At 45.3% G+C, this 9,373-nt stretch overlaps 1 pseudogene; it reads right to left on the bottom strand.

The window, feature by feature from the left end:
* Window positions 1–2,610: 2,610 nt before the first annotated feature.
* Window positions 2,611–8,276, bottom strand: LOC112078874 (transcription factor 4-like; annotated as a pseudogene).
* Window positions 8,277–9,373: the final 1,097 nt, after the last annotated feature.

The following is a 9,373-nucleotide window of genomic DNA, read 5'->3' as shown; positions in this document are numbered from 1 at the left end:
AAGAGATTGTAAAGAATAAGGTGAGTAGTGCTTACTTTCACTACAGATTGAGACACACTTTGAGGCACTTATGTAGCAACGTCGTGGAATCGCGACTACTAGCTCCAATTACACTTAACAGTTTTGTGTTTACTTCTTTTATTAGCCAAGCGGAATCTGATACACCAGATACATTACTTGACAGATGAGAACACTCTTCTGAGTACACGGTCGGTAATAAATTTTTATACCTCAGTTAGAAACTCTGGTTTTTGTTGATGGTTCTTGTACTCTACTCACACGGCAATATTGGTTGAGGGAGCTCTGTGGATGATTCGATAACAGTGCAAAGGGGAAGCCTGAGGACTTTATTTGAAAGTAGCTTACCTTTGGATCACCCACTACTGGGGATTCACTCGTCCACTACAACTCGAAATACTGCCACTTGGTACATAACTGGTCAAAGGAGAACCAGATATCTACCACAATCACAAATACAACTGTAGACCTATGAATCCAGACACTACCCGGAGACCCCTCCCAGTGATAAAACCAAGACAAGTGCACCTCAATTTTATTTGAACGCCCTTGGAATTATTTATCTTAAGCATAGGCAAGTGCATTAAAAGAACAAAATTGTCTTACACAGTGTTTCAAATTGAACGGCCCTAACTGAAACAAGCTGGGTTCACAGTCGCTTCGGGGATCACTTTGATTTCGTTCAGGGAAGCAGAAACGACCACTTACTACCTACGCTTGAATTCTCCACTACTACCTTATCCGGGAACAGTTCCACTACTACACTACTGATACTTCCTGGCTGCAGTACCAGCCACTATCAAGGGATTTCGAATCTCTTTTGACAATACTACTTTTAGCTTTGGAACACAAAGTTCCCACCTGCTACCTACTGATAAATCCACTAAGCCTACTCTGCTGACCTTCCAAGATACGCAGGCAGGACCTGCACCAGCAACGATCAGGCAAATGTTTTAGAAAAGGCATGTTACGCGTGCAACTTTATTACGCATTAGGAGTTCTCCACGAATGATACAATCCTCCACTACTAAAAGGCACCCTTCAGCATCCAGATAGCTTCTCCAACAGATGCATTTAAAATAACAGGAATAAGCGTTTATAACTAACTCAAGTTTCTTTTTTAAGTATAGTGGAGGAGACCACCTTTCCAAGTTGGTCTAGTCCGTCACTTATCTATGTCGCTGAATCTCGGGAGTAGCATAACACCACATGACACATAGATAGACGTGTCCTTAATCATTTTAAAGTCGCATGGATATTTCTTTATGGCTGTTTTATACTCTCTTCCATGGCTTTGACTGAACAGCCTGTGCAAAGACAGGTGGCAGATGTTTGATCCTCGGTCTCCTGGAATTAAAGTGATATGTTAATATGTTGATAGGTAGACCCCAGCGACTTAGGTCGGCTAAACCTTGTGAAGCATGGCGCGGTCTACGAATGAGATGGGGCAGAGAACTACTGATAGGGTGGTCACTGGTACCACGTGTCTGTACCGTGGTAGTACTTGTCGAGTGGTGCTACTGAACCACTACAACTGCATACTCACTGAAAGCCCTCCTCACTGATACTACGACCCACTACACACTGATATCTACTGAACCCGACTTGATACTACTGAACCCACTACTACTCGATATACTGAACCACTACTACCAATAATACTACTTGTAACCCCATACACCTGATACCACTGCCACTAACTACATCACAGCTGACTACCACTGAACCATACACTGATACTACTGACCACTACTACAACATACAGCTGATATCTACGACACTACACTGATTACTACCCTGCGACAATCTACGCTAACACTGATACTACTGACACTACTTCACCCCAAAAACACATGAAAATACACTGAACTCCACTCACACCTCAACACCACTGATACACTTACTGAACCCACCCGTAACTACACACCACTGATACCTCTACTGAACCACTACTACAAATCAAAACACTGATACAACTGAACCCCTCCTACTACACACTGATACTCCTCACTGAACCCCTACACTGATACTAACTGAATCCCACTCACACTCGATACTACTAACACAACTGACACTTGAATAACTTACTTCAAAACCACTAAACATGATACTACTGATACCACTACGTTTCTCTCCTGTCTTTTACACACTGATATTACTTATGAACCATCTTACTACTTGATACTACTCCTGGAACCACTCCGTATACATTTGATTAGTGAGGTAATTAGGTGCTTGACTCTCTCTACCGAAAAACGGTCAACTGGTTGATGCGCTACTGTAGCCATGACTCGCACTAGACCACCTATACTCACTCCTTCTGAACCACTATCTCCAACTTATCAAATGAATGCTTCTCTATCCACCTTTGTTTCATCAATGTCTATTTCTTGAGTCAAACCACACGAATCAACTTAATGAATTGGAATTGACTGTAGCGACATTGTGAATGATCCACTCTACACTCTGCAACTACTCTGCCGAACGCACACAAACATTGTCTTGTCTGCGTGTCCGATATACAGCCTGGGTGAGAAACTACAGAATTGGAGGACACACACTCTTTTCAGACTATAGAAGACGGTTCCTCACCATGATGAGTGGTCGCGGTGGCAGAGGTAGTCCCGCTGCCGATACCAGAAGCTCAGTCCCTCCGCATGGCCCGTGGTGTGCTGCCCCGATGAGGCTGTGCATGTTCTTGGTGCCCGCCGGGCAATGCCCGTGGAGGGTCCGACGCGTGACTCCGCAGCACGTGGATTGGCATCGTCCAGGCGCTCCAGGCGGTCCTCGATACGACTCTGGCTGCGGGGGGGGGGGGGGGGGGGGAAGGGCTCAGAGGTTAGAGGTCAGGGATCAGGTTAGTGGATTACGTGTTTATGAATGGGTTTATGAATAAGGTAAAATGGGTTATGAATAGGTACAGAATGGTTATGAATAGGTTAGAATGGGTTATGAATAGGTACAGATGGGGTTATGAAATAGGTACCAGGAATGGGTTAAGAAATAGGTTAAGATGGCGTTATTCAATCAGAGTTATTCGTCTACATGCTTGGTAAACAAAACAGGTGTAGACTAACAGTGAAATGCTTGGTAAACAACAGGTGTAGACTAACAGTGAAATGGTTACTGACTGGAGCTTCCCAACAATACAGAGAGAAAGAAAATAAAGAAATAATAGAAAAGTAAAACACGTAATAATAAAATTAATAATACTATAATACTATAACTATTTAACTAACTATTTACAAGTATTATGGCTTGGAGGTAGAAGCTGTTCACGGTCCTGTCTTTCAGGATCCTGTTGGTTCTAAGTAGCAGAGAGAAAAGTCTAAGATTTGACAATGTTTAGGGCCTTCCTCTGACACCGCCTGGTATAGAGGTCCTGGATGACAGGGAGATCAYCCCCAGTGAGGTACTGGTCAGTCCTCACTCCCTCTCTAGCGCCATGCGGTCAGATGCCAAGCAGTTGCCATACCGAGCGGTGATGCAGACAGTCAAGATGCTCTCAATGGTGCAGCTGTAGAACTTTTTTGAGGATCTGAGAGCCCTTGCCAAATCTTTTGAGTCTCCTGAGGGGMAKGAGGCGTTGTTCGACCCTCCGTTTCCTGTAGTCCATAATCAGCTCRTTTGTCTTGATCACGTTGAGGGAGAAGTTGTTTTTCTGGCACCACTTCCAGGTCTCTGACCTCCTCCCTATAGGCRGTCTCAWCATCATCTGTGATCAGGCSTACCGCCGTTGTGTCGTCGGCCAACMTAATGACGGTGTTGGAGTCGTGCGCGGGTACGCACGTACGGTCACTATGGGGATGACGTCGTCACCGCACTTATTAATGAAGCCAAACTGATGTGGTAAAACTCCTCAATGCCATCGGATGAGTCCCGGAAACATATAGCTAGCGAAACAGTCCTGTAGCATAGCATCCGCTTCATCAGACCACTTCCTTATTGAGCACGTCACTGGTACTTCCTGTTTTGAGTTTTTGCTTGTTAGCAGGAATCAGGAGGATAGAGTTATGGACATATTTGCCAAATTGAGGGCGAGCTTTGTTTGCGTCTTTGTGTGTGGAGTACAGGTGATCTAGAGTTCTTTTACCTCTAGATGAACAGGTGTTTACCTCTAGATGAACAGGTGACATGCTGGTAGAAATTAGGTGAGACGGATTTTCCTTTTTCCTGCATTTAAATCACCGGCCACTAGGAGCGCCGCCTCTGGATGAGCATTTTTGGGACCGAGTGGCGCAGTGGTCTAAGGCACTGCATCGCAGTGCTAGGGGCATCACCACAGAACCAGGTTCGATCCCGGGCTGTATCACAACCGGCCGTGATCGGGAGCCCCATAGGATTGGCCCAGCGTCGTCCGGGTTACGGGAGTGTTTGGCCGGGGTAGGCCGTCATTGTAAAATAACTATTTGTTCTTATCTGACTTGCCTAGTTAAATAAAGGTTAAATAAAATTATTGTTTGCTTATGGCTTCATACAGCTCGCTGGGTGTGGTCTTAGTGCCAGCATCTGTTTGTGGTGGTAAATAGACAGCTACAAAAAATATAGATGAGAACTCTCTGGGTAAATAGRATGGTCTACAGCAGGGGAATTCAACTCTTACCCCATGAGGTCCGGAGCCTGCTGGTTTTCTGTTCTACCTGATAATTAATTGTCACCCAGCTGGTGTGACAGGTCTAAATCAGTCCCTGATTAGAGGGGAACAATGAAAATTAGCAGTGGAACCTGCTTCAATTCCAGAGTTGAGTTTGAGGGGTTTACAGCTTATCATGAGGTATTCTAKCTCAGGTGAGSAGAACCTCCAGACTTCCTTAATATCAGAGATCACGCAATAGCTGTTGTTAATAGAGACGCACACCTCCCCCCTTGATCTGACGCTGCCATTCTGTCTCGCAGATGCATAGAAAAACCATCTGAACTCAGCAAATAAAGAAACGTCCTCTCACTGTCAACTGCATTTATTTTCAGAAAACTTAAATATTTGATGACATAACAAGATTCAACAACTGAGACATAACTGAACAAGTTCACAAACATGTGATAACAGAAATTGAATAATGTTCTGACTGAACAAAGGGGGGGGGGGGGGTCAAAATCAAAAGTAACAGTTAGTATCTGGTGTGGCACACAGCTGCATTAAGTACTGCAGTGCATCTCCTCCTCATGGACTGCACAGATTTGCCATTTCTGTGTGAGATGTTACGGCGACAATTAACGCTAAGCTGTTTTTGTTCGCATCTAGAAGGCTCCTGCACGATTCCCGAGCGCAGTTATCTCGCGGCAGGCGACAGGAATGGCTCTAGGACTCACCCTTCCGATACCATACAGGTCGCAGTACTGCTGGCGCAATTCACAACTCGGGGATCTATCGCAGAGAATGCCAGGGCTCTTCCCGAGGAAACATCGGGCAGTGAATCAACTGAGCAATTCCTGGTACTTGCTCCAGGAGAATATATCATGCTGACAGAACGAGTCAGTAGGGCTGGGTGGCATTGTCAATGCTGTCGATGTTGAGATCTCGAATGTGTATGACACTTGTCCAGTTGAATGAAGAGCTGCCAGGGAAGGGTACCCCACACTGAGGGAAGGACGAAGATGTTATTACAACTGAGATGCGCAGCTAAGCGAAGGGTGAGAATTGCACTGCTCTCATAGTGAACCAAATCATGCTCTGTACTCACATGAGGATTGACATCGTACACCAGCGCCAGGTAGATTTAGATTGGTGAGGGTCAACGACCTCACACCTGTGCCGCAAGTAATTGCGATACCGCGTGACACCTGATGCAGAACTCAGTAGTAGCAGCGTAGGAGTAAGGGCTCAGCAGTCCTTGTGATGACTATCAATTCGCTGAATTCCTGCACTACACCAAGTGCACCACCTGGTGAGCAAACACGGATGACTCAGGTCTCAGATGAAGAGCACTTTTGTCCAATTTGTTTTATTGAGTCGAGCGATGGTGAGGTGTGGCACGATATAAGTGGACCATATAGTTCGCAGCGTGAGCCGTCTGTGTGAGAGACTGCGACACAGGGTCTTACAAAGCCTCACGGTCGCCACGCACACTGCTTCTCAGACCTCAGCTAGTCACTGCGGACAGTCTGTAGCACTGCCATGTGAGGGAGTGTGTTCGGTGCGTTATGGGTGTAACTCAGAGGCAGAGTAGATGGTATGTTCGCCAATCTGTACCTGTCCAGACAGTGGGTGCTCTGATTAGGCGCTTTCGGAGACAGAATAGAAAGCGTGGATGTTGACCCGCTCTGCCGCTCGTGGACAGTGTGTTGTTTACATCATGGTGCTGCTACTGCGGGACGATCAGCTGGGTCCATGTCCCTGAGATACTACCGTTGCATCTCAATTTGCAAAATTTCATCTGAGACGAGTCTCTTGTCGACCATCCTGGTGTTCGACGGTCCTTGATGTGCCTGTCACATTTAATGAGACGAAGAGTTGTCATGACGCTAAGATGTGCACGGTTTATCAGTAAACCAGCTGTGCTCAGGATCAGCAGATGCAGTGGGTACCTTGTGGAAGCAATTCCTATTCTTTTGACTATTATTTTACAGGACGTAGAGATAGTCTAGATCCGCCAGTACGTTTGCTAGATTCCTAGGATGATCATAAGTAAGTTCATACTGTGACTATGATTGCTCTACACGTTGGATAGCCCTGTTACGTGTCTGCTAACGACGTTGATCATATATGACAGGCAGTTGTCAGTGTAGTACTATTGGATTTTTGCTTTAGTTGGTTTTCATTGAACACGCACTAGAGGGAGGCAGTACGTCAGTATATTTAAACCGCTTGTTACACACATAAGAAAGATGATGAGAGAGTAGATGTATATTATGTATTGGATTAATTTACAGAAGAGGATAAGTTTTGTGTTATTAGTATAGGGTCCCAGTTAAAAAAAAGAAGGAGCAGTTTATACCTTCTTTCGCCTCGTTGCTGAGGTTTAGAAATATTAGCAGACACAGAGTGTCCAAGAAGTTTCTGCGCACAACAGGATCATGCTATAATGGTGTCTTTGGTCAGGTTCACACGTTGATACTCAGCGCTGATAGAGGCACTCTTGCGAACGGCTTATTTGTCTTGTTTCTCAGCAGTAGAACGCTTTATACATTCTCCAACAGAAAAGAGGGTTATTTACTCGTCTCCATAGTTTCATCAGGGTGCACCCACGTTGGTCTCTATATTTCTTTCTCTTCTGAGTGTCCGAGATTAGAGCCTCTGTCCGTCGATGATGCTCCCACGGAGCGTCATCCAGTTTGTTTCCAGTGACCTGGTTAAGGGCCTTGTCCTGGGGCGAGGTGGTCTGTCGCGCGCCCGACTCGTTGAAGTAGAAGTCTTCATCCAAATCGATGAACTGTTCTGATGTCCAGGAATTCTTTTTTTTTCGGCCGTAGGAAACGACGGCGGAAACATTATTAAAAAGAAGATCAGCGCCAAATAGCAGACTTGGTCAGCAGCCTGGAAAATGGCCGCTGTACATTCCAGCGCCATCCTGTAAGTATTGACTGATACGACTTCAGTCTGTTATGAATGGGTTAGTAGAAACTGGGGTGGTTCGAGCCATCAGTGCTGATTGCTGGGTGGTTCGAGCCATGAGTGCTGATTGGCTGGGTGGTTCGAGCCATGAGTGCTGATTGGCTGGGTGGTTCGAGCTGAGTGCTGATTGGCTGGGTGGTTAGAGCATGAGTGCTGATTGGTAAACCACGGGTATGACAAAACATGTATTTTTACTGCTCTAATTCGTTTGGTAACCAGTTTATAATAGCAATAAGGCACCTCAGGGTTTTGTGGTATTGGCCAATATATCACGACTAAGGACTGTATCCAGGCACTCCGCAACATAAGAACAGCCCTTAGCGTGGTATATTGGTCATATACCCCCCCCCCCCCTCGTGCCTTATTGCTTAATTATGATATCGATAGACTCTGATAGGACTCTGCTGCCGGTGTTGTTGAAGGGTAAGAGGTCAGGAGTCATGGTGTTGATATAAGTGCTTATAAATGTGTTATGAACAGGTTATGAATATGTTATGATATCAACAGGATTCTACTGAAGGGGGGGAAAGGAAAGGGGTCAGGGGTTAGAGGTTGCATTGTTGACATAGGCAGCATTATGAATGTGTTACGAATGTCTTATGAAGATCTTATTTAGTCTTACCAGAGAGTGTAGAGGAGCCTCATAGTTGGGGGAGGAAGGACCTTGTCCTCCGTTCCTGGACCACATAGCAGAACTAGCAGCTAGGAGAGGACACAAGGAGATGAAGACATGAGGAGACAAGGAGATGAGGAAATAAGACAACGAGATTAGGACATGAGGAGACAAGGAGATGAGGAAATGAAGGGACAAGGAGATGACAAGGAGATGAGGACATGAGGAGACAAGGAGATCAAGAGATAAGAAGACAATGAGATGAGGACATGAGGAGACAAGGACATGAGAAGACAAGAAGAGAAGGAGATGAGGAGACAAGGAGGCAAGATGATGAGGACATGAGGAGACAATAAGATGAGGACATGAGGAGACAAGGAGATGAGGGCATGAGGAGTCAAGGAGATCAAGAGACAAGGAGTCAAGGAGATGAGAACATGTGGAGACAAGGAGACAAGGACATGAGGAGTCAAGGAGAGAAGGAAATGACGAGGCAAGGAGACAAGACGATGAAGACATGAGGAGACAATGAGATGAGGACATGAGGAGTCAAGGAGATCAAGAGACAAGGAGTCAAGGAGACAACGACATGAGGAGACGAGAAGACAAGAAGACACGATGAGGACATGAGAAAATAAGGAGACGAGGAGATGAGGACAGAGTGAGCACAGGAAGGACATGGGACTAGAAACTATGCCATTTTGTCAGTATCCCAATACGATTCATAAACTCTCTGATACCGCCCTGAAATACCACCCCGCACACAAACATTCCCGTTGAATTCAAAGTTAGCTGGACATCAAAATTCAGGTCAGCTGAACAGTTGAGTACTAAGTAAACGTTGGGTCAACATTAGAACAACACTTAATTGGTCCTTGGTAATAATGAGCTCTATATTAAGGTCATGCTATCCAACGTTAAACCAGTAAACCCTGGAGCATATCGGTAATAATGAGCTCTATATTAAGGTCATGCTATCCAACGGTAAACCAGTAAACCCTGGAGCATATCGGTAATATGAGCTTAATAATTAAGGTCATGCTATCCACGGTAAACCAGTAAACCCTGGAGCATATCGGTAAAATGAGCTATTCGTTGGAGAGGTAATGAGCTAAAAAAACATGCTTGTCTCAGAGTTTTTTTGTTTGTTTGTTTTGTTGTCTTGTTCCTGTCTGTGTCTCGACTTGCTA

This window comes from Salvelinus sp. IW2-2015, unplaced genomic scaffold (genome assembly GCF_002910315.2).
Source record: "Salvelinus sp. IW2-2015 unplaced genomic scaffold, ASM291031v2 Un_scaffold6417, whole genome shotgun sequence".
Classification (NCBI taxonomy): Eukaryota; Metazoa; Chordata; class Actinopteri; order Salmoniformes; family Salmonidae; genus Salvelinus; species Salvelinus sp. IW2-2015.
This window is presented reverse-complemented; position numbering and strand designations above follow the sequence as displayed.